At 47.3% G+C, this 27865-nt stretch overlaps 24 non-coding genes and 4 pseudogenes across 24 annotated transcripts; 20 read left to right on the top strand and 8 right to left on the bottom strand.

Moving 5' to 3' along the window:
- Window positions 1-1633: 1633 nt before the first annotated feature.
- On the bottom strand, window positions 1634-1796 carry LOC135017921 (U1 spliceosomal RNA). Its single transcript, XR_010215699.1, has one exon. It is a non-coding gene; the product is annotated as a U1 spliceosomal RNA (small nuclear RNA).
- Window positions 1797-1948: 152 nt separating this feature from the next.
- Window positions 1949-2112, bottom strand: LOC135017774 (U1 spliceosomal RNA). The gene has a single exon (XR_010215563.1). It is a non-coding gene; the product is annotated as a U1 spliceosomal RNA (small nuclear RNA).
- Window positions 2113-2787: 675 nt separating this feature from the next.
- Window positions 2788-2950, bottom strand: LOC135017856 (U1 spliceosomal RNA). Its single transcript, XR_010215642.1, has one exon. It is a non-coding gene; the product is annotated as a U1 spliceosomal RNA (small nuclear RNA).
- Window positions 2951-3102: 152 nt separating this feature from the next.
- On the bottom strand, window positions 3103-3266 carry LOC135017728 (U1 spliceosomal RNA). The gene has a single exon (XR_010215520.1). It is a non-coding gene; the product is annotated as a U1 spliceosomal RNA (small nuclear RNA).
- Window positions 3267-3859: 593 nt separating this feature from the next.
- LOC135017986 (U1 spliceosomal RNA) lies at window positions 3860-3987 on the bottom strand (annotated as a pseudogene).
- Window positions 3988-4131: 144 nt separating this feature from the next.
- On the top strand, window positions 4132-4247 carry LOC135018031 (U5 spliceosomal RNA). Its single transcript, XR_010215789.1, has one exon. It is a non-coding gene; the product is annotated as a U5 spliceosomal RNA (small nuclear RNA).
- Window positions 4248-4517: 270 nt separating this feature from the next.
- Window positions 4518-4633, top strand: LOC135018049 (U5 spliceosomal RNA). The gene has a single exon (XR_010215807.1). It is a non-coding gene; the product is annotated as a U5 spliceosomal RNA (small nuclear RNA).
- A 264-nt stretch (window positions 4634-4897) lies between these two features.
- Window positions 4898-5013, top strand: LOC135018013 (U5 spliceosomal RNA). The gene has a single exon (XR_010215771.1). It is a non-coding gene; the product is annotated as a U5 spliceosomal RNA (small nuclear RNA).
- Window positions 5014-5287: 274 nt separating this feature from the next.
- On the top strand, window positions 5288-5403 carry LOC135018019 (U5 spliceosomal RNA). The gene has a single exon (XR_010215777.1). It is a non-coding gene; the product is annotated as a U5 spliceosomal RNA (small nuclear RNA).
- A 275-nt stretch (window positions 5404-5678) lies between these two features.
- On the top strand, window positions 5679-5794 carry LOC135018037 (U5 spliceosomal RNA). The gene has a single exon (XR_010215795.1). It is a non-coding gene; the product is annotated as a U5 spliceosomal RNA (small nuclear RNA).
- A 274-nt stretch (window positions 5795-6068) lies between these two features.
- On the top strand, window positions 6069-6184 carry LOC135018063 (U5 spliceosomal RNA). The gene has a single exon (XR_010215822.1). It is a non-coding gene; the product is annotated as a U5 spliceosomal RNA (small nuclear RNA).
- Window positions 6185-12933: 6749 nt separating this feature from the next.
- On the top strand, window positions 12934-13097 carry LOC135017956 (U1 spliceosomal RNA). The gene has a single exon (XR_010215728.1). It is a non-coding gene; the product is annotated as a U1 spliceosomal RNA (small nuclear RNA).
- Window positions 13098-13249: 152 nt separating this feature from the next.
- Window positions 13250-13391, top strand: LOC135017865 (U1 spliceosomal RNA; annotated as a pseudogene).
- Window positions 13392-14083: 692 nt separating this feature from the next.
- LOC135017901 (U1 spliceosomal RNA) lies at window positions 14084-14247 on the top strand. The gene has a single exon (XR_010215680.1). It is a non-coding gene; the product is annotated as a U1 spliceosomal RNA (small nuclear RNA).
- Window positions 14248-14399: 152 nt separating this feature from the next.
- On the top strand, window positions 14400-14541 carry LOC135017864 (U1 spliceosomal RNA; annotated as a pseudogene).
- A 692-nt stretch (window positions 14542-15233) lies between these two features.
- On the top strand, window positions 15234-15397 carry LOC135017687 (U1 spliceosomal RNA). Its single transcript, XR_010215481.1, has one exon. It is a non-coding gene; the product is annotated as a U1 spliceosomal RNA (small nuclear RNA).
- A 3306-nt stretch (window positions 15398-18703) lies between these two features.
- LOC135017944 (U1 spliceosomal RNA) lies at window positions 18704-18866 on the bottom strand. Its single transcript, XR_010215718.1, has one exon. It is a non-coding gene; the product is annotated as a U1 spliceosomal RNA (small nuclear RNA).
- Window positions 18867-19018: 152 nt separating this feature from the next.
- Window positions 19019-19182, bottom strand: LOC135017800 (U1 spliceosomal RNA). The gene has a single exon (XR_010215589.1). It is a non-coding gene; the product is annotated as a U1 spliceosomal RNA (small nuclear RNA).
- Window positions 19183-19856: 674 nt separating this feature from the next.
- Window positions 19857-20012, bottom strand: LOC135017992 (U1 spliceosomal RNA). Its single transcript, XR_010215751.1, has one exon. It is a non-coding gene; the product is annotated as a U1 spliceosomal RNA (small nuclear RNA).
- A 2361-nt stretch (window positions 20013-22373) lies between these two features.
- Window positions 22374-22537, top strand: LOC135017694 (U1 spliceosomal RNA). The gene has a single exon (XR_010215488.1). It is a non-coding gene; the product is annotated as a U1 spliceosomal RNA (small nuclear RNA).
- Window positions 22538-22689: 152 nt separating this feature from the next.
- Window positions 22690-22824, top strand: LOC135017955 (U1 spliceosomal RNA; annotated as a pseudogene).
- A 702-nt stretch (window positions 22825-23526) lies between these two features.
- On the top strand, window positions 23527-23691 carry LOC135017782 (U1 spliceosomal RNA). Its single transcript, XR_010215571.1, has one exon. It is a non-coding gene; the product is annotated as a U1 spliceosomal RNA (small nuclear RNA).
- Window positions 23692-23843: 152 nt separating this feature from the next.
- On the top strand, window positions 23844-24006 carry LOC135017933 (U1 spliceosomal RNA). The gene has a single exon (XR_010215707.1). It is a non-coding gene; the product is annotated as a U1 spliceosomal RNA (small nuclear RNA).
- A 670-nt stretch (window positions 24007-24676) lies between these two features.
- On the top strand, window positions 24677-24840 carry LOC135017674 (U1 spliceosomal RNA). Its single transcript, XR_010215468.1, has one exon. It is a non-coding gene; the product is annotated as a U1 spliceosomal RNA (small nuclear RNA).
- A 152-nt stretch (window positions 24841-24992) lies between these two features.
- LOC135017914 (U1 spliceosomal RNA) lies at window positions 24993-25156 on the top strand. Its single transcript, XR_010215692.1, has one exon. It is a non-coding gene; the product is annotated as a U1 spliceosomal RNA (small nuclear RNA).
- A 668-nt stretch (window positions 25157-25824) lies between these two features.
- Window positions 25825-25988, top strand: LOC135017750 (U1 spliceosomal RNA). Its single transcript, XR_010215540.1, has one exon. It is a non-coding gene; the product is annotated as a U1 spliceosomal RNA (small nuclear RNA).
- Window positions 25989-26140: 152 nt separating this feature from the next.
- LOC135017973 (U1 spliceosomal RNA) lies at window positions 26141-26303 on the top strand. Its single transcript, XR_010215738.1, has one exon. It is a non-coding gene; the product is annotated as a U1 spliceosomal RNA (small nuclear RNA).
- Window positions 26304-26974: 671 nt separating this feature from the next.
- On the top strand, window positions 26975-27138 carry LOC135017664 (U1 spliceosomal RNA). The gene has a single exon (XR_010215458.1). It is a non-coding gene; the product is annotated as a U1 spliceosomal RNA (small nuclear RNA).
- Window positions 27139-27865: the final 727 nt, after the last annotated feature.

Below are 27865 nucleotides of genomic sequence, written 5' to 3'. Positions count from 1 at the left end.
CCCCTGCCCCGATTGACAGGCAGAGGCGATCGCATTCTCTGCGGGGTGCCGCAGAAAATGCAGGCACATGCGTATGCTCTTAGCAATTTTTGCAGTTGGATCACTTATTGTGATTGCAATCCAACCTGAATCAGGCCCTATTACCTATCACAATGCGCTGCGGGCAGTACAAAATTGGTTTAATATAGGAGAAAAACCCCCAGACCTGTGCTCCTTAACTGTACCTGGTGGCTAGTGGAGCGGCTGCCCAGTAATCAGTGTCCACGCCAGTGCGCACACGGTCCACCCCCTACGGCCACGCTCCCCTTCATCAGCGGCCTCGTGATCCGGAAGGGCGGTGTGTGTGTGACTGACCTTAGGAAGAAACCGGAGCCTCCGCTGCAGTGACCCAGCAACCAGGGCACGGGAGTATACAGCGCCGCTGGGAGTGATGAAGCTGCAGTAAAGATGTCTATTAGACCTAGCCTGCTGCAGCCCTTGTAGATTCTCATAAAACAAGTTCTTCTTTTCTTGTCAAAATGAATAGCTAAGAATTGGCTTCCTGAGGCAGGCCCCTGTTAAGTGGCCTGCTACTGAAGGCACCAACTACAAACTGAGCTCCCTGTTCATGGAAGCGGGGTTATAGAGGAGGATGCGCTGAGCATCTTGGGAACAGTCAAAAGCTTTGAGTCGGTTGGTGCCTCAGATCAAGATCCTACTCTACACCCCAATGTGAATCCTTGTGGAGTCCTGTGTACCCCACAGAAGAAATTAATGTGTCACACCCATTGGCAGCAACCTTAGAATAGCTGCTGATGGGCACAATTGAGAAAGGAAGGGGGGGGGGACATTTGAATCCAGCACATATATGCAATTCAAATATGTAATTTGTACCTTCCTATTTTAAAATATAATGGATGAACTTCACCCTGTGAGAACAATCTTCATGATCAAGAGATCTCATATGCAAAATAAGTATGAGTTGGGATAGGGCTGGGGAGGGTGGCTGCTCGGGCAGCCCCTCCCCCATCAAGTTAAGGAGATTCAACTGAGGAAGCACAAGGGAACTCTCGTCTGGGGACAACAACTGCAGGGAGACCACATCTTTTCAGATGAACATGGGAGGGCGGAAGGCTGCCTAATACTGAAGCACCATCAAATATCAAACCATATGCAACAACTAGTACAAGCATTCCTGGGGGAAGGTCTGCAGCAGACGGATTTGCATACGGTGATGTCATCCAAGCAGTGGGCCAAAGTTGGCTGGAACCCTCATCTGCATATGAAAAGAGAAAAGGGGCATGCAGGGCATGGCGGCCTTTTGCGGTGCTTGGATGACCCCTAGTTCGCATTAAACACCCCCACCCTCCTTTGGTGTGGGGCTCATGTTGGCTATGCCCCAGCCCCTGAAGCATTCAAGCTGATTTCTTGCAGCAGCTGGGCACTGTAACAGCTCCAGAGCTGCTCTGTAAGGCAACTAAAAGGGTGTGGGCCCTGCAGCACTACCTGTAGTTCGCATTGTGCGTTGGAAGGCACAAAGTAAGCAGACGGGAGAAGTCAGGATAGTGCGCAAGGGCATAGAAGGGAGTGGCTCCAGAAAAGAGAAGTGGAAACAGACAGCAAACTAGGCTGGAGAGAGACCTGAGACAAAGAGATCTGAATTATACGAGAGCCGACCAGGGGAAACACAAATTATGCAATCAAGTTTCCCACATTTGGGGAAATCACAGGAGCAGCACACCCAGAGTGCAATGGGTGAGCCTTGCCCTGGGAGAAGCACCTTCATGATCATAGTATCTCACCTGGCAGGTAAGTAGGAGTTGGGCTAGAGCTGGGGAGGGTCACTGCTCGGGCACCCCCCTGTCAAGTGAAGGAGATCCAACTGAGGCAGCACAAGGGAACTCTCGAAAGAAGAACAAGGCTAGAGGAATATATGAGACAAAGAAATCTGACTTTTACCAGAGCTGACCAGAGGAAAACACAAACACAGTCCCCCACTACCACAAAAAATGCAGGCGAGTTTCCCACATTTGGGGAAATCACAGGGGTCAGCATACCCAGAATGCAATGAATGAACCTCACCCTGGGTGAACAATCTTCATGACCATGGTGTCTCCTATGCAAAATAAGTATGATTTGGGATAGGGCTGGGAGGGCCGCTGCTCAGGCACATCTCTGTCAAGTAAAGGAGATTCAACTGAGGCAGCACAAGGGAACTCTCATCTGGGGACAACAACTGCAGGGAGAACACATATTTTCAGATGAACATGGGAGGGCAGAAGGCTGCCTAATACTGAAGCACCCCCAAACAACAAACCAAATGCAACAACTAGTGCAAGCATTCCTGGGGCAAGGCCTGCAGCAGATGGATTTGCATATGGTGATGTCATCCAAGCAGTGGGTCAAAGTTGGCTTCAACCCTCATCTGCATATGAAAAGAGAAAAGGGGCGTGCAGGGCATGGCGGCCTTTTGCGGTGCTTGGATTACCCCTAGTTCGCATTAAACACCCCCACCCACCTTTGGTGTGGGGCTCATGTTGGCCATGCCCCATCCCCTGAAGCATTCAAGCTGATTTCTTGCAGCAGCTGGGCACTGTAACAGCTCCAGAGCTGCTCTTTAAGGCAAGTAAAAGATTGTGTGGGCCCTGCAGCACTACCTGTAGTTTGCATTGTGCATTGGAAGGCACAAAGTAAGCAGACGGGAGGAGAAGTCAGGATAGTGCACAAGGGTATAGAAGGGAGGGGCTCAAGATAAAAGAAGTGGAAACAGACAGCAAACTAGGCTGGAGAAAGACATGAGACAAAGAGATCTGAATTATACGAGAGCCGACCAGAGGAAACACAAATTATGCAGTCAAGTGTCCCACATTTGGGGAAATCGTAGGAGCAGCACACCCAGAGTGCAATGGGTGAGCCTTGCCCTGGGAGAAGCACCTTCCTGATCATAGTATCTCACCTGGCAGGTAAGTAGGAGTTGGGCTAGAGCTGGGGAGGGTTGCTGCTCGGGCACCCCCCTGTCAAGTGAAGGAGATCCACCTGAGGCAGCACAAGGGAACTCTCGAAAGAAGAACAAGGCTAGAGGAAAATCTGAGACAAAGAAATCTGAGTTTTAACAGAGCTGACCAGAGGAAAGCACAAACACAGTCCCCCACTACCACAAATAATGCAGTCGAGTTTCCCACATTTGGGTAAATCACAGGGGTCAGCATACCCAAAATGCAATGAATGAACCTCACCCTGGGAGAACAATCTTCATGACCATGGTATCTCCTATGCAAAATAAGTATGATTTGGGATAGGGCTGGGGAGGGCCGCTGCTCATGCACATCTCTGTCAAGTAAAGGAGATTCAACTGAGGCAGCACAAGGGAACTCTCATCTGGGGACAACAACTGCAGGGAGAACACATATTTTCAGATGAACATGGGAGGGCAGAAGGCTGCCTAATACTGAAGCACCCCCAAACAACAAACCAAATGCAACAACTAGTGCAAGCATTCCTGGGGGAAGTTCTGCAGAAGACGGATTTGCATACGGTGATGTCATCCAAGCAGTGGGCCAAAGTTGGCTGGAACCCTCATCTGCATATGAAAAGAGAAAAGGGGTATGCAGGGCATGGCGGCCTTTTGCGGCGCTTGGATGACCCTTAGTTCGCATTAAACACCCCCACCCTCCTTCGGTGTGGGGCTCATGTTGGCCATGCCCCATCCCCTGAAGCATTCAAGCTGATTTCTTGCAGCAGCTTGGCACTGTATCAGCTCCTGAGCTGCTCTGTAAGGCAAGTAAAAGGGTGTGGGCCCTGCAGCACTACCTGTAGTTTGCATTGTGCATTGGAAGGCACAAAGTAAGCAGACAGGAGGAGAAGTCAGGATAGTGCACAAGGGTATAAAAGCGAGTTTCCCACATTTGGGAAAATCACAGGGGTCAGCATACCCAGAATGCAATGAATGAACCTCACCCTGGGAGAACAATCTTCATGACCATGGTATCTCCTATGCAAAATAAGTATGATTTGGGATAGGGCTGGGGAGGGCCGCTGCTCAGGCACATCTCTGTCAAGTAAAGGAGATTCAACTGAGGCAGCACAAGGGAACTCTCATCTGGGGACAACAACTGCAGGGAGAACACATATTTTCAGATAAAAATCTTGGTCATGCTCTGGTTTCTCTTCAGAACGAACAAATCTTTCGCCTTTTATTAAAGATTTCCGTGGAGAGGAGCAAAACCGAGTTTTATCTCAATTTTTGCATGCCCCATCTTTTTGGGGTTTCTTTTATCGGTTTAAAGATAGAATGAGTGTGCTTTAATGTTAGCTCATTTGCATAGAAATGACAGTAAATGTTTGTTTCTTTTCAAACAGAACTTTCTTGACCATGCTACTTGCTTGAAAGATCTGGGAGCACATGGAATACAGTACAAACCATGCTTATAGCAAGGAGAAGCCAGGTGAGAAATCTGCTTACTTTCAAGTTGGGCGCTCACTTTGATCTGAATGAGGACTGCTGGCACAGCATTTAGGCGACAGGTGGAATCTTGGTCATGCTCTGGTTTCTCTTCAGAACGAACAAATCTTTCGCCTTTTATTAAAGATTTCTGTGGAGAGGAGCAAAACTGAGTTTTATCTCAATTTTTGCATGCCCCATATTATTGGGGTTTCTTTTATCAGTTTCTTGTTAGCTTTAATGTAAGTTTATTTGCATAACAATGACTATAAATGTCTGTTTCTTTTCAAGCAGAACTTTCTTGACCATTCTAATTGCTTGAAAGATCTGGGAGCACATGGAAAAGAGTACAAACCATGCTTATAGCAAGGGGAAGCCTGGTGAGAAATCTGCTTTCTTTCTTTCAAATTGGGTGCTCACTTTGCGCTGAATGAGGACTGCTGGCATGGCACTCAGGCGACAGGTGGAATCTTAGTCATACTCTGGTTTCTCTTCAAAACGAACAGATCTTTCGCCTTTTACTAAAGATTTCCGTGGAGAGGAGCAAAACTGAGTTTTATCTCAATTTTTGCATGCTCCGTCTTATTGGGGTTTCTTTTATCGGTTTAAAGATAGAACGAGTGTGCTTTAATGTAAGCTCATTTGCATAGAAATGACAGTAAATGTTTGTTTCTTTTCAAACAGAACTTTCTTGACTATACTAAATGCTTGAAAGATCTGGGAGCACATGGAAAAGAGTACAAACCATGTTTATAGCAAGGGGAAGCCTGGTGAGAAATCTGCTTTCTTTCTTTCAAATTGGGTGCTCACTTTGAGCTGAATGAGGACTGCTGGCATGGCACTCAGGCGACAGGTGGAATCTTGGTCATGTTCTGGTTTCTCTTCAGAACGAACAAATCTTTCGCCTTTTACTAAAGATTTCCGTGGAGAGAAGCAAAACTGAGTTTTATCTCAATTTTTGCATGCCCCATCTTATTGGGATTTTATTTTATCGGTTTAAAGATAGAACGAGTGTGCTTTAATGTAAGCTCATTTGCATAGAAATGACAGTAAATGTTTGTTTCTTTTCAAACAGAACTTTCTTGACCACACTAATTGCTTGAAAGATCTGGGAGCACATGGAAAAGAGTACAAACCATGTTTATAGCAAGGGGAAGCCTGGTGAGAAATCTGCTTTCTTTCTTTCAAATTGGGTGCTCACTTTGAGCTGAATGAGGATTGCTGGCATGGCACTCAGGCGACAGGTGGAATCTTGGTCATGCTCTGGTTTCTCTTCAAAACGAACAGATCTTTCGCCTTTTACTAAAGATTTCCGTGGAGAGGAGCAAAACTGAGTTTTATCTCAATTTTTGCATGCTCCGTCTTATTGGGGTTTCTTTTATCGGTTTAAAGATAGAACGAGTGTGCTTTAATGTAAGCTCATTTGCATAGAAATGACAGTAAATGTTTGTTTCTTTTCAAACAGAACTTTCTTGACTATACTAATTGCTTGAAAGATCTGGGAGCACATGGAAAAGAGTACAAACCATGTTTATAGCAAGGGGAAGCCTGGTGAGAAATCTGCTTTCTTTCATTCAAATTGGGTGCTCACTTTCAGCTGAATGAGAACTGCTGGCATGGCACTCAGGCGACAGGTGGAATCTTGGTCATGCTCTGGTTTCTCTTCAGAACTAACAAATATTTCGCCTTTTATTAAAGATTTCCGTGGAGAGGAGCAAAACTGAGTTTTATCTCAATTTTTGCATGCCCCATATTATTGGGGTTTCTTTTATCAGTTTAAAGACAGAACGAGTGTGCTTTCTTGTTAGCTTTAATGTAAGTTTATTTGCATAACAATGACAGTAAATGTTGTTTCTTTTCAAACAGAACTTTCTTGACCATGCTACTTGCTTAAAGGTCTGGGAGCACATGGAAAACAGTACAAACCATGCAGTATCACAAGAGCCTTTATTTGATCTTTCATGAAGATAGAGCAGAATTGAGGACACGTCAACAATTTCTGCCGAAGGTGGTTCATCTTTCCACATGGTGCCTTTGGCCACTGACACCTTCGTTGAGTCAAAGTCTCTGGCTGTGGTCAGAACTTTGAAAATGTATGTCACCAGAACGGTTCAGATTAGGAAAACAGAGGCTCTGTTTGTCCTGTATGCTCCCAACAGGATTTGGTGTCCTGCTTCCATGCAGACCATTATGCGCTGGATCTGTGGTAAGATTCAGCATGCTCGTTCCACGGCAGGATTGCCGTTACTGAAGTAGGTGAAGACCCATTCTACTAGAAAGGTGGGTTCATCCTTGGCAGCTGGTCGGGGAGTCTCGGCATTGCAACTTTGCCGAGCAGCTATTTAGTAAACACTTTTGCTAAGTTTTACAAGTTTGATACCTTGGCTGATGATAACCTTAAGTTGGGTCATTCGGTGCTGCAGAGTCGTACGCACTCTCCCACCCGTTCAAGAGCTTTGGTATAACCCCATGGTTCTTAATGTGACCCCAGCATCCTCTAGGTCGTATGAGAAAATAGGATTTTAATACCTACCGGTAAATCCTTTTCTCTTAGTCTGTAGAGGATGCTGGGCACCCGTCCCAGTCCATACTGTGTCTGCAGTTATTACTTGTGGTTATACACATGTTGTGTTATGGTTCTGGTCAGCTTTTTGCTGCAATTGTTCATGCCGTTGGCTTGTGTTCTGTTGAATGCCACGTTCTGCGGCATGTTTAAGGTGTGAGCTGGTAAGATGCTCACCTTAGTTTAACAATAAATCCTTTCCTCGAAATGTCCGTCTCCCTGGGCACAGTTCCTATAACTGGAGTCTGGAGGAGGGGCATAGAGGGAGGAGCCAGTTCACACCCTTTGAAAGTCTTAAAGTGCCCATGTCTCTTGCGGATCCCGTCTATACCCCATGGTTCTTAATGTGACCCCAGCATCCTCTACGGACTAAGAGAAAAGAATGCCCTTGCGCACTATCCTGACTTCTCCTCCCGTCTGCTTACTTTGTGCCTTCCAACGCACAATGCGAACTACAGGTGGTGCTGCAGGGCCCACACCCTTTTACTTGCCTTACAGAACAGCTCTGGAGCTGTTACAGTGCCCAGCTGCTGCAAGAAATCAGCTTGAATGCTTCAGGGGATGGGGCATGGCCAACATGAGCCCCACACCAAAGGAGGGTGGGGGTGTTTAATGTGAACTAGGGGTCATCCAAGCACTGCAAAAGGCCGCCATGCCCTGCATGCCCCTTTTCTCTTTTCATATGCAGATGAGGGTTCCAGTCAACTTTGGCCCACTGCTTGGATAACATCACCGTATGCAAATCCGTCTGCTGCAGACCTTCCCCCAGGAATGCTTGTACTAGTTGTTGCATATGGTGCTTCAGTATTAGGCAGCCTTCCGCCCTCCCATGTTCATCTGAAAAGATGTGGTCTCCCTGCAGTTGTTGTCCCCAGACGAGAGTTCCCTTGTGCTTCCTCAGTTGAATCTCCTTAACTTGACGGGGGAGGTGCTGCCCGAGCAGCCCTCCCCAGCCCTATCCCAACTCATATTTATTTTGCATATGAGATCTCTTGATCATGAAGATTGTTCTCACAGGGTGAGGTTCATCCATTATATTTTAAAATAGGAAGGTACGAATTACATATTTGAATTGCATCTATGTGCTGGATTCAAATGTCCCCCCCCCCCCCCCTTCCTTTCTCAATTGTGCCCGTCAGCAGCTATTCTAAGGTTGCTGCCAATGGGTGTGACACATTAATTTCTTCTGTGGGGTACACTGGACTCCACAAGGATTCACATTGGGGTGTAGAGTAGGATCTTGATCTGAGGCACCAACCGGCTCAAAGCTTTTGACTGTTCCCAAGAAGCTCAGTGCATTCTCCTCTATAACCCCGCTTCCATGAACAGGGAGCTCAGTTTGTAGTTGGTGCCTTCAGTAGCAGGCCAATTAACAGGGGCCTGCCTCAGGCAGCCTATTCTTAGCTATTAATTTTGACAAGAAAAGAAGAACTTGTTTTATGAGAATCTACAAGGGCTGCAGCAGGCTAGGTCTAATAGACATCTTTACTGCAGCTTCATCACTCCCAGCGGCGCTGTATACTCCCGTGCCCTGGTTGCTGGGTCACTGCAGCGGAGGCTCCGGTTTCATCCTAAGGTCAGTCACACACACACCACCCTTCCGGATCACGAGGCCGCTGCTGAAGGGGAGCGAGGCCGTAGGGGGTGGGCCGTGTGCGCACTGCGGTGGACACTGATTACTGGGCAGCCGCTCCACTAGCCACCAGGTACAGTTAAGGAGCACAGGTCTGGGGGTTTTTCTCCTATATTAACCCAATTTTGTACTGCCCGCAGCGCATTGTGATAGGTAATAGGGCCTGATTCAGGTTGGATTGCAATCACAATAAGCGATCCAACTGCAAAAATTGCTAAGAGCATACGCATGTGCCTGCATTTTCTGCGGCACCCCGCAGAGAATGTGATCGCCTCTGCCTGTCAATCGGGGCGGGGAAGGGGGGGAGAGGTGGGTCAGCAACACTCCATTTCCAAGTCAGGGATGGAGCGGTGCGGGGGCAAGGCTTCAAAATGGGGTCTGCAACGGAGGAGACACAGGGGGCGTGGTCACAGCGACTGTATGACATCACATTCAGCCGCTGTGATCACAAAAATGGTGGCGGCTTCCTGCGCGCACATACAGTCTGCACCAGCAGGAGCCTACACCATTTTTTATGATCACGCTGAACTGCAGTGCGACTGCAATTACAGCATGGTCAAGAAGGGAGGCGTCATGCTGGGTGGCCATGCCCTGTCACTTTGCAGGAGCCAGCACCGCTCACACACTAGTCCCCGGGTGCAGCCCCCAACCCCCGGGACACCCGGAGCAACAAAATGTAGATTCAGGCCACCAGGCCACGCCCCTACCTATGAAACCATGCCTCCTTTTTACCATTGCACTGCTTATCTGCGCGCACTGCATTACAATCTCCCTCGCCACCTCTCTGGGTGTCACCAGTGATAGTGACACCTCTGCCATGCTTGTAGCAGCTGGTCCTAAGATCTACGCCTCAAACCCTGAGTGTTTGCCCTTGTGACTTGTTGATCATCATAGCGAAGCAGATGCTTACAGAAAACTGCAGGGGCTTAGATTGAAAATAAAAAAATTGATAGGGTATAAGGTAGAGAGGAGCGGGTTCGGTTCTCCGAGAACCGAATTCCCCACGAACTCCACGTGGTTTACACTGGTCCGAGGCAGGCTCGGTTGTTCCCGCCTGACTCGGAAAACCTGAACAAGGGAAAATGTCATCATCCCGCTGTCGGATTCTCGCGAGATTCGGATTCCATATAAAGAGCTGCGCGTTGCTGCCATTTTTACTCGTGCATTGAAGAGAGAGCGGAGAGGACGTGGCTATGTTCTCTCAGTGGAAATCTCAATATCAGTGCTCAGTATCAGTGGTTACTTATTGCTGCTCAGTAATACTAGTAGTGTGTCTCTCCTGCTCAGTGTCAGTTCTCAGTAGTATCCTCATCAGTGCTCAGTATCACTGTTCATTGTCTTGTGCTGCATTGTGTTGCTCAGCATAATACAGTACATTACTAATAGTCCAGTGCTGCATCTTGCTGCTCAGTGTCAGTTCTAGTATCCTCATCAGTGCTCACTATCACTGCTCATTGCATTGTGGTGTTCTGTATACTACAATAACATAGTAATATAGTAACATAGTTTTTGAGGTTGAATAGAGGCAAATTGCCCATCGTGTTCAACCTGTTTTAAGTTGTGATGATTCTACATACTTGCTGAATAATGTTTTATGACTAGTTAGCTACTATAACTCATGTTACCCCCGGATTAACCATGTTGATATTTTAAGTATTATAACCTTGGATAGCTTTTTCATTCAGAAATGTATCCATTCCTTTTTTAAATCCAATTACAGAGTCCGCCATTACCACCTTCCCTGGCAGGGAATTCCACATCCTGATTGCCCTAACAGTGAAGAAACCTTTCCTCCATTGCGTTCTGAACTTTCCTCCAGTCGCAGCGAGTGACCACGTGTTCTTTTAATAAATAATTCCTCTGATAACTCTTTGTTATGTATCTTTACATATTTGAAGATATTAATAATATCTCCTCTTAGGCACCTCTTTTCTAGTGTATAAATATTCAGCCTAGTAAGTCTTTCCTTATAGTCCAGTACTTTAAGGCCTTTAATCAATTTAGTCTTCAGGATCTCTGACACTTCCATGAGCAGCAGAGTAGTGCAATGGAAGCATGCTGGGCCCATAACCCAGAGGTCGATTGATCGAAACTATCCTCTGCTATGTGCATTTTTTTTTTTTATAATTAAAGTAATCAAAAACTGGGATTGATATTTTGGCACTTTTATTTTTACTTAAAGTACAATAACTTTTATCATTTTAATTTGTTTTAATAGTATATTGACAGCATTGTTTTCTTTCAAAAATCCACTTAATTTTCTTTACCCTATTACTGAAATGGTAATTGACAAAAACAAACTACATTGTCACCAGAAGAGCAATGCAAAATGTACAAGTGATATATGAAAATCATCTTCCATCTTGAATTTCAATGATGCATTGGGACAACAATTTGTGAGAAACATCTTCACCCATAAAGAAAGATTTTCTTAATTCCTTACCTGTGTGCTGATTAGATATCACCTTGTTTTCACATTAAACAGACTTCCCCATGAGGAAGCAGCAAGGATGCAGTGACGTTTCCTGGTGTCAACCTGTATTATTTCAGTAGACATTGAAATGAGGATGCATCTTTGATGCCTTTCCAATGAAGCAAGTTTAATTCAGTAATAGGTGAAAAACCATTCCTACAAAGGTGTTAATCAGAGACTTGGCTTTGTGGACACTTTTCAGAGAGCAAATTTGTTAGCATAAACATAAAATCAGAAAATGAAGAGCTGTTTAATCACTCAATTGGACTTTTCTGCCAGCATAATTTTTTTTCTCTGCAACTCACTGCTAAATTGTGCTTCCTAGCTGTTTTTTTATAAAATCCCTTAATCAAATCTAACTCTGATTACATCAGAGAAGGCCAGGTACCCTACACCATAAGGGGGGTTTTTGAAATTTTGACTTGTCTACTTAAAGATCACCAAAATCTGATTACAAGGTCAATTACATCCCTGGGTGGGATTGAACCACCAACCTTTTGGTTAATAGCCAAACATGCTAACCGATTGCGCCACAGAGACACCTTGCGAAAGTCAATACTGACAAAGGCTAATAAGCATTCATCTAGAACGTTTCCTAGAAAAACTTTAAAATGTCAATAATCTGGAGAATTTTTGTAAGAAACACATTGGTACTTTCCCATGATGAGTGAGTGCTTCAGGATTTCTTGCACTTACATGGGCTATTAACCAAAAGGTTGGTGGTTCAATCCCACCCAGGGATGTAATTGACCTTGTCATCAGATTTTGGTGATCTTTAAGTAGACAAGTCAAAATTTCAAACCCCCTCTTATGGTGTAGGGTACCTGGCCTTCTCTGACGTAATCAGAGTTAGATTTAATTAAGTGATTTTATAAAAAACAGCTAGGAAGCACAATTTAGCAGTGGGTTGCAGAGAAAAAAATAACATTTTAAACCTACCGGTAATTTTTTTTTCTCGTAGTCCGTAGAGGATGATGGGGACTCCGTAAGGACCATGGGGGATAGACGGGCTCCGCAGCAGACATGGGCACTTTAAGAAAGACTTTAGATCTGGGTGTGCACTGGCTCCTCCCTCTATGCCCCTCCTCCATACCTCAGTTAGAGAAACTGTGCCCAGAGGAGACGGACAGTACGAGGAAAGGATTTTTGTTAATCCAAGGTCAAGATTCATACCAGCCACACCAATCACACCGTATAACTTGTGATATACTACCCAGTTAACAGTATGAAAACAACATAGCATCAGTCCAAGACCGATGAAAACTAACATATAACCCTTATGTAAGCAATAACTATATACAAGTCTTGCAGAAGTAGACCGCACTTGGGACGGGCACCCAGCATCCTCTACGGACTACGAGAAAAAGATTTACCGGTAGGTTTAAAATCTTATTTTCTCTTACGTCCTAGAGGATGCTGGGGACTCCGTAAGGACCATGGGGATTATACCAAAGCTCCCAAACGGGCAGGAGAGTGCGGATGACTTTGCAGCACCGATTGAGCAAATAGGAGGTCCTCCTCAGCCAGGGTATCAAACTTATAGAACTTTGCAAAGGTGTTTGAACCAACTTTGACCCACTGCTTGGATGACATCACCATATGCAAATCCATCTGCGGCAGGCCTTCCCCCAGGAATGCTTGCACTAGTTGTTGCATTTGGTTTGTTGTTTGGGGGTGCTTCAGTTTTAGGCAGCCTTCTGCCCTCCCATGTTCATCTGAAAATATGTGTTCTCCCTGCAGTTGTTGTCCCCAGATGAGAGTTCCCTTGTGCTGCCTCAGTTGAATCTCCTTTACTTGACAGAGATGTGCCTGAGCAGCGGCCCTCCCCAGCCCTATCCCAAATCATACTTATTTTGCATAGGAGATACCATGGTCATGAAGATTGTTCTCCCAGGGTTAGGTTAATTCATTGCATTCTGGGTATGCTGACCCCTGTGATTTCCCCAAATGTGGGAAACTCAACTGCATTATTTGTGGTAGTGGGGGACTGTGTTTGTGCTTTCCTCTGGTCAGCTCTGGTAAAAGTCAGATTTCTTTGTCTCAGATCTTCCTCTAGCCTTGTTCTTCTTTCGAGAGTTCCCTTGTGCTGCCTCAGTTGGATCTCCTTCACTTGACAGGGGGGTGCCCGAGCAGCGACCCTCCCCAGCTCTAGCCCAACTCCTACTTACCTGCCAGGTGAGATACTATGATCATGAAGATGCTTCTCCCAGGGCAAGGCTCACCCATTGCACTCTGGGTGTGCTGCCCCTGCGATTTCCCCAAATGTGGGAAACTTGACTGCATAATTTGTGTTTCCCCTGGTCGGCTCTCATATAATTCAGATCTCTTTGTCTCAGGTCTCTCTCCAGCCTAGTTTGCTGTCTGTTTCCACTTCTTTTTTCTTGAGCCCCTCCCTTCTATACCCTTGTGCACTATCCTGACTTCTCCCGTCTGCTTACTTTGTGCCTTCCAACGCACAATACAAACTACAGGTAGTGCTGCAGGGCCCACACCCTTTTACTTGCTTTACAGAGCAGCTCTGGAGCTGTTACAGTGCCCAGCTGCTGCAAGAAATCAGCTTGAATGCTTCAGGGGCTGGGGCATAGCCAACATGAGCCCCACACCGAAGGAGGGTGGAGGTGTTTAATGCGAACTAGGGGTCATCCAAGCGCCGCAAAAGGCCGCCATGCCCTGCACACCCCTTTATTCTTTTCATATGCAGACGAGGGTTGAAGCCAACTTTGACCCACTGCTTGGATGACATCACCATATTCAAATCCATCTGCTGCAGGCCTTCCCCCAGGAATGCTTGCACTAGTTGTTGCATTTGGTTTGTTGTTTGGGGGTGCTTCAGTATTAGGCAGCCTTCTGCCCTCCCATGTTCATCTGAAAATATGTGTTCTCCCTGCAGTTGTTGTCCCCAGATGAGAGTTCCCTTGTGCTGCCTCAGTTGAATCTCCTTTACTTGACAGAGATGTGCCTGAGCAGCGGCCCTCCCCAGCCCTATCCCAAATCATACTTATTTTGCATAGGAGATACCATGGTCATGAAGATTGTTCTCCCAGGGTTAGGTTCATTCATTGCATTCTGGGTATGCTGACCCCTGTGATTTCCCCAAATGTGGGAAACTCAACTGCATTATTTGTGGTAGTGGGGGACTGTGTTTGTGCTTTCCTCTGGTCAGCTCTGGTAAAAGTCAGATTTCTTTGTCTCAGATCTTCCTCTAGCCTTGTTCTTCTTTCGAGAGTTCCCTTGTGCTGCCTCAGTTGGATCTCCTTCACTTGACAGGGGGGTGCCCGAGCAGCGACCCTCCCCAGCTCTAGCCCAACTCCTACTTACCTGCCAGGTGAGATACTATGATCATGAAGATGCTTCTCCCAGGGCAAGGCTCACCCATTGCACTCTGGGTGTGCTGCCCCTGCGATTTCCCCAAATGTGGGAAACTTGACTGCATAATTTGTGTTTCCCCTGGTCGGCTCTCATATAATTCAGATCTCTTTGTCTCAGGTCTCTCTCCAGCCTAGTTTGCTGTCTGTTTCCACTTCTTTTTTCTTGAGCCCCTCCCTTCTATACCCTTGTGCACTATCCTGACTTCTCCCATCTGCTTACTTTGTGCCTTCCAACGCACAATGCAAACTACAGGTAGTGCTGCAGGGCCCACACCCTTTTACTTGCTTTACAGAGCAGCTCTGGAGCTGTTACAGTGCCCAGCTGCTGCAAGAAATCAGCTTGAATGCTTCAGGGGCTGGGGCATAGCCAACATGAGCCCCACACCGAAGGAGGGTGGAGGTGTTTAATGCGAACTAGGGGTCATCCAAGCGCCGCAAAAGGCCGCCATGCCCTGCACACCCCTTTTTTCTTTTCATATGCAGACGAGGGTTGAAGCCAACTTTGACCCACTGCTTGGATGACATCACCATATGCAAATCCATCTGCTGCAGGCCTTCCCCCAGGAATGCTTGCACTAGTAGTTGCATTTGGTTCGTTGTTTGGGGGTGCTTCAGTTTTAGGCAGCCTTCTGCCCTCCCATGTTCATCTGAAAATATGTGTTCTCCCTGCAGTTGTTGTCCCCAGATGAGAGTTCCCTTGTGCTGCCTCAGTTGAATCTCCTTTACTTGACAGAGATGTGCCTGAGCAGCGGCCCTCCCCAGCCCTATCCCAAATCATACTTATTTTGCATAGGAGATACCTTGGTCATGAAGATTGTTCTCCCAGGGTGAGGTTCATTCATTGCATTCTGGGTATGCTGACCCCTGTGATTTCCCCAAATGTGGGAAACTCGACTGCATTATTTGTGGTAGTGGGGGACTGTGTTTGTGCTTTCCTCTGGTCAGCTCTGGTAAAAGTCAGATTTCTTTGTCTCAGATCTTCCTCTAGCCTTGTTCTTCTTTCGAGAGTTCCCTTGTGCTGCCTCAGTTGGATCTCCTTCACTTGACAGGGGGTGCCCAAGCAGCAATCCTCCACAGCTCTAGCCTAACTCCTACTTACCTGCCAGGTGAGATACTATGATCTTCACTGTTAGGGCAATCAGGATGTGGAATTCCCTGCCAGGGAAGGTGGTAATGGCGGACTCTGTAATTGGATTTAAAAAAGGAATGGATACATTTCTGAATGAAAAAGCTATCCAAGGTTATAATACTTAAAATATCAACATGGTTAATCCGGGGGTAACATGAGTTGTAGTAGTTAACTAGTCATAAAACATTATTCAGCAAGTATGTAGAATCATCACAACTTAAAACAGGTTGAACACGATGGGCAATTTGCCTCTTTTCAACCTCAAAAACTATATTACTATATGTTACTATATTACTATGTTACTGTAGTATACAGAACACCACAATGTAATGAGCAGTGATAGTGAGCACTGATGATGATACTAGAACTGACACTGAGCAGCAAGATGCAGCACTGGACTATTAGTAATGTACTGTAGTATGCTGAGCACCACAATGCAGCACAAGACAATGAGCAGTGATACTGAGCACTGATGAGGATACTACTGAGAACTGACACTGAGCAGGAGAGACACACTACTAGTATTACTGAGCAGCAATAAGTAACCACTGATACTGAGCACTGATATTGAGATTTCCACTGAGAGAACATAGCCACGTCCTCTCCGCTCCCTCTTCAATGCACGAGTAAAAATGGCGGCAACGCGCAGCTCTTTATATGAAATCCGAATCTCGCGAGAATCCGACAGCGGGATGATGACATTTTCCCTTGTTCAGGTTTTCCGAGTCAGGCGGGAACAACCGAGCCTGCCTCGGACCAGTGTAAACCACGTGGAGTTCGTGGGGAATTCGGTTCTCGGAGAACCGAACCCGCTCCTCTCTACCTTATACCCATATATTTTTTTATTTTCAATCTAAGCCCCTGCAGTTTTCTGTAAGCATCTGCTTCGCTATGATGATCAACAAGTCACAAGGGCAAACACTCAGGGCTTGAGGCGTAGATCTTAGGACCAGCTGCTACAAGCATGGCAGAGGTGTCACTATCACTGGTGACACCCAGAGAGGTGGCGAAGGAGATTGTAATGCAGTGCGCGCAGATAAGCAGCGCAATGGTAAAAAGGAGGCATGGTTTCATAGGTAGGGGCGTGGCCTGGTGGCCTGAATCTACATTTTGTTGCTCCGGGTGTCCCGGGGGTTGGGGGCTGCACCCGGGGACTAGTGTGTGAGCGGTGCTGGCTCCTGCACAGTGACAGGACATGGCCACCCAGCATGACGCCTCCCTTCTTGACCAATCTGTAATTGCAGTCGCACTGCAGTTCAGCGTGATCATAAAAAATGGTGTAGCCTCCTGCTGGTGCAGACTGTATGTGCGCGCAGGAAGCCGCCACCATTTTTGTGATCACAGCGGCTGAATGTGATGTCATACAGCCGCTGTGACCACGCCCCCTGTGTCTCCTCCGTTGCAGACCCCATTTTGAAGCCTTGCCCCCGCACCGCTCCATCCCTGACTTGGAAATGGAGTGTTGCTGACCCCCCTCTCCCCCCCCTGCCCCGATTGACAGGCAGAGGCGATCGCATTCTCTGCGGGGTGCCGCAGAAAATGCAGGCACATGCGTATGCTCTTAGCAATTTTTGCAGTTGGATCGCTTACTGTGATTGCAATCCAACCTGAATCAGGCCCTATTACCTATCACAATGCGCTGCGGGCAGTACAAAATTGGTTTAATATGGGAGAAAAAACCCCAGACCTGTGCTCCTTAACTGTACCTGGTGGCTCGTGGAGCGGCTGCCCAGTAATCAGTGTCCACGCCAGTGCGCACACGGTCCACCCCCTACGGCCACGCTCCCCTTTATCAGCGGCCTCGTGATCCGGAAGGGCGGTGCGTGTGTGACTGACCTTAGGAAGAAACCGGAGCCTCCGCTGCAGTGACCCAGCAACCAGGGCACGGGAGTATACAGCGCCGCTGGGAGTGATGAAGCTGCAGTAAAGATGTCTATTAGACCTAGCCTGCTGCAGCCCTTGTAGATTCTCATAAAAAAAGTTCTTATTTTCTTGTCAAAATTAATAGCTAAGAATAGGCTGCCTGAGGCAGGCCCCTGTTAAGTGGCCTGCTACTGAAGGCACCAACTACAAACTGAGCTCCCTGTTCATGGAAGCGGGGTTATAGAGGAGAATGCGCTGAGCATCTTGGGAACAGTCAAAAGCTTTGAGCCGGTTGGTGCCTCAGATCAAGATCCTACTCTACACCCCAATGTGAATCCTTGTGGAGTCCAGTGTACCCCACAGAAGAAATTAATGTGTCACACCCATTGGCAGCAACCTTAGAATAGCTGCTGACGGGCACAATTGAGAAAGGAAGGGGGGGGGGGACATTTGAATCCAGCACATAGATGCAATTCAAATATGTAATTTGAACCTTCCTATTTTAAAATATAATGGATGAACTTCACCCTGTGATAACAATCTTCATGATATAGAGATCTCATATGCAAAATAAGTATGAGTTGGGATAGGGCTGGGGAGGGTGGCTGCTCGGGCAAGCCCCTTCCCCGTCAAGTTAAGGAGATTCAACTGAGGAAGCACAAGGGAACTCTCGTCTGGGGACAACAACTGCAGGGAGACCACATTTTTTCAGATGAACATGGGAGGGCGGAAGGCTGCCTAATACTGAAGCACCATCAAATATCAAACCATATGCAATAACTAGTACAAGCATTCCTGGGGGAAGGTCTGCAGGAGACGAATTTGCATACGGTGATGTCATCCAAGCAGTGGGCCAAAGTTGGCTGGAACCCTCATCTGCATATGAAAAGAGAAAAGGGTTATGCAGGGCATGGCGGCCTTTTGCGGCGCTTGGATGACCCCTAGTTCGCATTAAACACCTCCACCCTCCTTCGGTGTGGGGCTCATGTTGGCTATGCCCCAGCCCCTGAAGCATTCAAGCTGATTTCTTGCAGCAGCTGGGCACTGTAACAGCTCCAGAGCTGCTCTGTAAGGCAAATAAAAGGGTGTGGGCCCTGCAGCACTACCTGTAGTTCGCATTGTGCGTTGGAAGGCACAAAGTAAGCAGACGGGAGAAGTCAGGATAGTGCGCAAGGGCATAGAAGGGAGCGGCTCAAGAAAAGAGAAGTGGAAACAGACAGCAAACTAGGCTGGAGAGAGACCTGAGACAAAGAGATCTGAATTATACGAGAGCCGACCAGGGGAAACACAAATTATGCAGTCAAGTTTCCCATATTTGGGGAAATCGCAGGGGCAGCACACCCAGAGTGCAATGGTTGAGCCTTGCCCTGGGAGAAGCACCTTCAAGATCATAGTATCTCACCTGGCAGGTAAGTAGGAGTTGGGCTAGAGCTGGGGAGGGTCGCTGCTCGGGCACCCCCCTGTCAAGTGAAGGAGATCCAACTGAGGCAGCACAATGGAACTCTCGAAAGAAGAACAAGGCTAGAGGAAGATCTGAGACAAAGAAATCTGACTTTTACCAGAGCTGACCAGCGGAAAACACAAACACAGTCCCCAACTACCACAAATAATGCAGGCGAGTTTCCCACATTTGGGTAAATCACAGGGGTCAGCATACCCAGAATGCAATGAATGAACCTCACCCTGGGTGAACAATTTTCATGACCATGGTGTCTCCTATGCAAAATAAGTATGATTTGGGATAGGGCTGGGGAGGGCCGCTGCTCAGGCACATCTCTGTCAAGTAAAGGAGATTCAACTGAGGCAGCACAAGGGAACTCTCATATGGGGACAACAACTGCAGGGAGAACACATATTTTCAGATGAACATGGGAGGGCAGAAGGCTGCCTAATACTGAAGCACCCCCAAACAACAAACCAAATGCAACAACTAGTGCAAGCATTCCTGGGGGAAGGCCTGCAGCAGATGGATTTGCATATGGTGATGTTATCCAAGCAGTGGGTCAAAGTTGGCTTCAACCCTCATCTGCATATGAAAAGAGAAAAGGGGCGTGCAGGGCATGGCGGCCTTTTGCGGTGCTTGGATGACCCCTAGATCGCATTAAACACCCCCACCCTCCTTTGGTGTGGGGCTCATGTTGGCCATGCCCCATCCCATGAAGCATTCAAGCTGATTTATTGCAGCAGCTGGGCACTGTAACAGCTCCAGAGCTGCTCTGTAAGGCAAGTAAAAGGGTGTGGGCCCTGCAGCACTACCTGTAGTTTGCATTGTGCATTGGAAGGCACAAAGTAAGCAGACGGGAGGAGAAGTCAGGATAGTCCACAAGGGTATAGAAGGGAGGGGCTCAAGAAAAAAGAAGTGGAAACAGAGAGCAAACTAGGCTGGAGAGAGACCTGAGACAAAGAGATCTGAATTATACGAGAGCCGACCAGAGGAAACACAAATTATGCAGTCAAGTGTCCCACATTTGGGGAAATCGTAGGAGCAGCACACCCAGTGTGCAATGGGTGAGCCTTGCCCTGGGAGAAGCACCTTCCTGATTATAGTATCTCACCTGGGTGTGCTGCCCCTGCGATTTCCCCAAATGTGGGAAACTTGACTGCATAATTTGTGTTTCCCCTGGTCGGCTCTCATATAATTCAGATCTCTTTGTCTCAGGTCTCTCTCCAGCCTAGTTTGCTGTCTGTTTCCACTTCTTTTTTCTTGAGCCCCTCCCTTCTATACCCTTGTGGACTATCCTGAATTCTCCTCCTGTCTGCTTACTTTGTGCCTTCCAATGCACAATGCAAACTACAGGTAGTGCTGCAGGGCCCACACCCTTTTACTTGCCTTACAGAGCAGCTCTGGAGCTGTTACAGTGCCAAGCTGCTGCAAGAAATCAGCTTGAATGCTTCAGGGGCTGGGGCATGGCCAACATGAGCCCCACACCGAAGGAGGGTGGGGGTGTTTAATGCGAACTAAGGGTCATCCAAGCGCCGCAAAAGGCCGCCATGCCCTGCATACCCCTTTTCTCTTTTCATATGCAGATGAGGGTTCCAGCCAACTTTGGCCCACTGCTTGGATGACATCACTATATGCATATCCGTCTTCTGCAGACCTTCCCCCAGGAATGCTTGTACTAGTTGTTGCATTTGGTTTGTTGTTTGGGGGTGCTTCAGTATTAGGCAGCCTTCTGCCCTCCCATGTTCATCTGAAAATATGTGTTCTCACTGCAGTTGTTGTCCCCAGATGAGAGTTCCCTTGTGCTGCCTCAGTTGAATCTCCTTTACTCTAAAACTTGTAAAACTTAGCAAAAGTGTTTACTAAATAGCTGCTCGGCAAAGTTGCAATGCCGAGACTCCCCGACCAGCTGCCCAGGATGAACCCACCTTTCTAGTAGAATGGGTCTTCACCTAATTCAGTAACGGCAATCCTGCCGTGGAATGAGCATGCTGAATCTTACCACAGATCCAGCGCATAATTGTCTACATGGAAGCAGGACACCCAATCCTGTTGGGAGCATACAGGACAAACAGAGCCTCTGTTTTCCTAATCTGAACCGTTCTGGTGACATAAATTTTCAAAGTTCTGACCACAGCCAGAGACTTTGACTCAACGAAGGTGTCAGTGGCCAAAGGCACCATGTGGAAAGATGAACCACCTTCGGCAGAAATAGTTGACGTGTCCTCAATTCTGCTCTATCTTCATGAAATATCAAATAAAGGCTCTTGTGATACTGCATGGTTTGTACTGTTTTCCATGTGCTCCCAGATCTTTCAAGCAAGAAGCATGGTCAAGAAAGTTCTGTTTGAAAAGAAACAACATTTACTGTCATTGTTATAGAATTTGGGAGAAAATACAAGAAGAAATCTGCACTGTTGACGCACTGGACAGAATGAATGAATCATAAAATATAACCTTTATTAAGTATGTATTAAAATTGGATAAATATTAATATTATTATCCCAAACTGCAGTGAAACATAAAGGTTAAAATCACAGAACTAACATACATGTGCATAAGAAGAATAAAGAGATGTGAAAAAAAGGTTTAAAAAGCGTGTCCGTGTGTGATTATTTTTGAAGGCACAACCCTGGCGGGGTTGTTTATATAGATTTATATGTTGCTAATAATCACTTTCTAGCGTAATGTTATTAAATAGCTGTTAGTATCTATGTCGTCAGGTACCACTGGGTCGTATCCTATATACTCCTGTGGGAAACTTGACTGCATAATTTGTGTTTCCCCTGGTCGGCTCTCGTATAATTCAGATCTCTTTGTCTCAGGTCTCTCTCCAGCCTAGTTTGCTGTCTGTTTCCACTTCTCTTTTCTTGAGCCGCTGCCTTCTATGCCCTTGTGCACTCTCCAGACTTCTCCTGTCTGCTTACTTTGTGCCTTCCAACGCACAATGCAAACTACAGGTAGTGCTGCAGGGCCCACACCCTTTTACTTGCCTTACAGAGCAGCTCTGGAGCTGTTACAGTGCCCAGCTGCAGCAAGAAATCAGCTTGAATGCTTCAGGGGCTGGGGCATAGCCAACATGAGCCCCACACCGTCGGAGGGTGGAGGTGTTTAATGCAAACTAGGGGTCAGCCAAGCGCCGCAAAAGGCCGCCATGCCCTGCATGCCCCTTTTCTCTTTTCATATGCAGACGAGGGTTGAAGCCAACTTTGACCCACTGCTTGGATGACATCACCATATGCAAATCCATCTGCGGCAGGCCTTCCCCCAGGAATGCTTGCACTAGTTGTTGCATTTGGTTTGTTGTTTGGGGGTGCTTCAGTATTAGGCAGCCTTCTGCCCTCCCATGTTCATCTGAAAATATGTGTTCTCCCTGCAGTTGTTGTCCCCAGATGAGAGTTCCCTTGTGCTGCCTCAGTTGAATCTCCTTTACTTGACAGAGATGTGCCTGAGCAGCGGCCCTCCCCAGCCCTATCCCAAATCATACTTATTTTGCATAGGAGATACCATGGTCATGAAGATTGTTCTCCCAGGGTTAGGTTCATTCATTGCGTTCTGGGTATGCTGACCTCTGTGATTTCCCCAAATGTGGGAAACTCAAATGCATTATTTGTGGTAGTGGGGGACTGTGTTTGTGCTTTCCTCTGGTCAGCTCTGGTAAAAGTCAGATTTCTTTGTCTCAGATCTTCCTCTAGCCTTGTTCTTCTTTCAAGAGTTCCCTTGTGCTGCCTCAGTTGGATCTCCTTCACTTGACAGGGGGGTGCCCGAGCAGCGACCCTCCCCAGCTCTAGCCCAACTCCTACTTACCTGCCAGGTGAGATACTATGATCATGAAGTTGCTTCTCCCAGGGCAAGGCTCACCCATTGCACTCTGGGTGTGCTGCCCCTGCGATTTCCCCAAATATGGGAAACTTGATTGCATAATTTGTGTTTCCCCTAGTCGGCTCTCATATAATTCAGATCTCTTTGTCTCAGGTCTCTCTCCAGCCTAGTTTGCTGTCTGTTTCCACTTCTTTTTTCTTGAGCCCCTCCCTTCTATACCCTTGTGCACTATCCTGACTTCTCCTCCTGTCTGCTTACTTTGTGCCTTCCGATGCACAATGCAAACTACAGGTAGTGCTGCAGGGCCCACACCCTTTTACTTGCCTTACAGAGCAGCTCTGGAGCTGTTACAGTGCCAAGCTGCTGCAAGAAATCAGCTTGAATGCTTCAGGGGCTGGGGCATGGCCAACATGAGCCCCACACCGAAGTAGGGTGGGGGTGTTTAATGCGAACTAAGGGTCATCCAAGCGCCGCAAAAGGCCGCCATGCCCTGCATACCCCTTTTCTCTTTTCATATGCAGATGAGGGTTCCAGCCAACTTTGGCCCACTGCTTGGATGACATCACTGTATGCAAATCCGTCTTCTGCAGACCTTCCCCCAGGAATGCTTGTACTAGTTGTTGCATTTGGTTTGTTGTTTGGGGGTGCTTCAGTATTAGGCAGCCTTCTGCCCTCCCATGTTCATCTGAAAATATGTGTTCTCCCGGCAGTTGTTGTCCCCAGATGAGAGTTCCCTTGTGCTGCCTCAGTTGAATCTCCTTTACTTGACAGAGATGTGCCTGAGCAGCGGCCCTCCCCAGCCCTATCCCAAATCATACTTATTTTGCATAGGAGATACCATGGTCATAAAGATTGTTCTCCCAGGGTGAGGTTCATTTAATTGCATTCTGGGTATGCTGACCCCTGTGATTTCCCCAAATGTGGGAAACTCAACTGCATTATTTGTGGTAGTGGGGGACTGTGTTTGTGTTTTCCTCTGGTCAGCTCTGGTAAAAGTCAGATTTCTTTGTCTCAGATCTTCCTCTAGCCTTGTTCTTCTTTCGAGAGTTCCATTGTGCTGCCTCAGTTTGATCTCCTTCACTTGACAGGGGGGTACCCGAGCAGCGACCCTCCCCAGCTCTAGCCCAACTCCTACATAACTGCCAGGTGAGATACTATGATCATGAAGGTGCTTCTCCCAGGGCAAGGCTCACCCATTGCACTCTGGGTGTGCTGCTCCTGCGATTTCCCCAAATGTGGGAAACTTGACTGCATAATTTGTGTTTCCCCTGGTCGGCTCTCGTATAATTCAGATCTCTTTGTCTCAGGTCTCTCTCCAGCCTAGTTTGCTGTCTGTTTCCACTTCTCTTTTCTTGAGCCGCTGCCTTCTATGCCCTTGTGCACTCTCCTGACTTCTCCTGTCTGCTTACTTTGTGCCTTCCAACGCACAATGCAAACTACAGGTAGTGCTGCAGGGCCCACACCCTTTTACTTGCCTTTCAGAGCAGCTCTGGAGCTGTTACAGTGCCCAGCTGCTGCAAGAAATCAGCTTGAATGCTTCAGGGGCTGGGGCATAGCCAACATGAGCCCCACACCGACGGAGGGTGGAGGTGTTTAATGCGAACTAAGGGTCATCCAAGCGCCGCAAAAGGCCGCCATGCCCTGCATACCCCTTTTCTCTTTTCATATGCAGATGAGGGTTCCAGCCAACTTTGGCCCACTGCTTGGATGACATCACCGTATGCAAATACGTCTTCTGCAGACCTTCCCCCAGGAATGCTTGTACTAGTTGTTGCATTTGGTTTGTTGTTTGGGGTGCTTCAGTATTAGGCAGCCTTCTGCTCTCCCATGTTCATCTGAAAATATGTGTTCTCCCTGCAGTTGTTGTCCCCAGATGAGAGTTCTCTTCTGCTGCCTCAGTTGAATCTCCTTTACTTGACAGAGATGTGCCTGAGCAGCGGCCCTCCCCAGCCCTATCCCAAATCATACTTATTTTGCATAGGAGATACCATGGTCATGAAGATTGTTCTTCCAGGGTGAGGTTCATTCATTGCATTCTGGGTATGCTGACCCCTGTGATTTCCCCAAATGTGGGAAACTCGACTGCATTATTTGTGGTAGTGGGGGACTGTGTTTGTGCTTTCCTCTGGTCAGCTCTGGTAAAAGTCAGATTTCTTTGTCTCAGATCTTCCTCTAGCCTTGTTCTTTTTTTGAGAGTTTCCTTGTGCTGCCTCAGTTGGATTTCCTTCACTTGACAGGGGGGTGCCCGAGCAGCGACCCTCCCCAGCTCTAGCCCAACTCCTACTTACCTGCCAGGTGAGATACTATGATCAGGAAGGTGCTTCTCCCAGGGCAAGGCTCACCCATTGCACTCTGGGTGTGCTGCTCCTACGATTTCCCCAAATGTGGGACACTTGACTACATAATTTGTGTTTCCTCTGGTCGGCTACTCGTATAATTCAGATCTCTTTGTCTCAGGTCTCTCTCCAGCCTAGTTTGCTGTCTGTTTCCACTTCTCTTTTCTTGAGCCCCTGCCCTTGCCCTTGTGCACTCTCCTGACTTCTCCTGTCTGCTTACTTTGTGCCTTCCAACGCACAATGCAAACTACAGGTAGTGCTGCAGGGCCAACACCCTTTTACTTGCCTTACAGAGCAGCTCTGGAGCTGTTACAGTGCCCAGCTGCTGCAAAAAATCAGCTTGAATGCTTCAGGGGCTGGGGCATAGCCAACATGAGCCCCACACCGACGGAGGGTGGAGGTGTTTAATGCGAACTAAGGGTCATCCAAACGCCGCAAAAGGCCGCCATGCCCTGCATACCCCTTTTCTCTTTTCATATGCAGATGAGGGTTCCAGCCAACTTTGGCCCACTGCTTGGATGACATCACCGTATGCAAATCCGTCTTCTGCAGACCTTTTCCCAGGAATGCTTGTACTAGTTGTTGCATTTGGTTTGTTGTTTGGGGGTGCTTCAGTATTAGGCAGCCTTCTGCTCTCCCATGTTCATCTGAAAATATGTGTTCTCCCTGCAGTTGTTGTCCCCAGATGAGAGTTCCCTTGTGCTGCCTCAGTTGAATCTCCTTTACTTGACAGAGATGTGCCTGAGCAGCGGCCCTCCCCAGCCCTATCCCAAATCATACTTATTTTGCATAGGAGATACCATTGTCATGAAGATTGTTCTCCCAGGGTGAGGTTCATTCATTGCATTCTGGGTATGCTGACCCCTGTCATTTCCCCAAATGTGGGAAACTCGACTGCATTATTTGTGGTAGTGGGGGACTGTGTTTGTGCTTTCCTCTGGTCAGCTCTGGTAAAAGTCAGATTTCTTTGTCTCAGATCTTCCTCTAGCCTTGTTCTTTTTTCGAGAGTTTCCTTGTGCTGCCTCAGTTGGATCTCCTTCACTTGACAGGGGGGTGCCCGAACAGCGACCCTCCCCAGCTCTAGCCCAACTCCTACTTACCTGCCAGGTGAGATACTATGATCAGGAAGGTGCTTCTCCCAGGGCAAGGCTCACCCAATGCACTCTGGGTGTGCTGCTCCTACGATTTCCCCAAATGTGGGACACTTGATTACATAATTTGTGTTTCCTCTGGTCGGCTCTCGTATAATTCAGATCTCTTTGTCTCAGGTCTCTCTCCAGCCTAGTTTGCTGTCTGTTTCCACTTCTCTTTTCTTGAGCCGCTCCCTTCTATGCCCTTGTGCACTATCCTGACTTCTCCCGTCTGCTTACTTTGTGCCTTCCAACGCACAATGCAAACTACAGGTAGTGCTGCAGGGCCCACACCCTTTTACTTGCTTTACAGAGCAGCTCTGGAGCTGTTACAGTGCCCAGCTGCTGCAAGAAATCAGCTTGAATGCTTCAGGGGCTGGGGCATAGCCAACATGAGCCCCACACCGAAGGAAGGTGGAGGTGTTTAATGCAAACTAGGGGTCATCCAAGCGCCGCAAAAGGCCGCCATGCCCTGCACACCCCTTTTTTATTTTCATATGCAGACGAGGGTTGAAGCCAACTTTGACCCACTGCTTGGATGACATCACCATATGCAAATCCATCTGCTGCAGGCCTTCCCCCAGGAATGCTTGCACTAGTAGTTGCATTTGGTTTGTTGTTTGGGGGTGCTTCAGTGTTAGGCAGCCTTCTGCCCTCCCATGTTCATCTGAAAATATGTGTTCTCCCTGCAGTTGTTGTCCCCAGATGAGAGTTCCCTTGTGTTGCCTCAGTTGAATCTCCTTTACTTGACAGAGATGTGCCTGAGCAGCGGCCCTCCCCAGCCCTATCCCAAATCATACTTATTTTGCATAGGAGATACCATGGTCATGAAGATTGTTCTCCCAGGGTGAGGTTCATTCATTGCACTCTGGGTATGCTGACCCCTGTGATTTCCCCAAATGTGGGAAACTCGACTGCATTATTTGTGGTAGTGGGGGACTGCGTTTGTGCTTTCCTCTGGTCAGCTCTGGTAAAAGTCAGATTTCTTTGTCTCAGATCTTCCTCTAGCCTTGTTCTTCTTTCGAGAGTTCCCTTGTGCTGCCTCAGTTGGATCTCCTTCACTTGACAGGGGGTGCCCGAGCAGCAATCCTCCACAGCTCTAGCCCAACTCCTACTTACCTGCCAGGTGAGATACTATGATGTTCACTGTTAGGGCAATCAGGATGTGGAATTCCCTGCCAGGGAAGGTGGTAATGGCGGACTCTGTAATTGGATTTAAAAAAGGAATGGATACATTTCTGAATGAAAAAGCTATCCAATGTTATAATACTTAAAATATCAACATGGTTAATCCGGGGGTAACATGAGTTATAGTAGCTAACTAGTCATAAAACATTATTCAGCAAGTATGTAGAATCATCACAACTTAAAACAGGTTGAACACGATGGGCAATTTGCCTCTATTCAACCTCAAAAACTATGTTACTATATGTTACTATATTACTATGTTACTGTAGTATACAGAACACCACAATGTAATGAGCAGTGATAGTGAGCACTGATGAGGATACTAGAACTGACACTGAGCAGCAAGATGCAGCACTGGACTATTAGTAATGTACTGTAGTATGCTGAGCACCACAATGCAGCACAAGACAATGAGCAGTGATACTGAGCACTGATGAGGATACTACTGAGAACTGACACTGAGCAGGAGAGACACACTACTAGTATTACTGAGCAGCAA

The sequence above is a fragment of the Pseudophryne corroboree genome, unplaced genomic scaffold, assembly GCF_028390025.1.
Source record: "Pseudophryne corroboree isolate aPseCor3 unplaced genomic scaffold, aPseCor3.hap2 scaffold_320, whole genome shotgun sequence".
In the NCBI taxonomy this organism is placed as follows: Eukaryota; Metazoa; Chordata; class Amphibia; order Anura; family Myobatrachidae; genus Pseudophryne; species Pseudophryne corroboree.
Note: the sequence above shows the minus strand (reverse complement) of the source record. Positions and strands in the feature narration are given on the sequence as shown.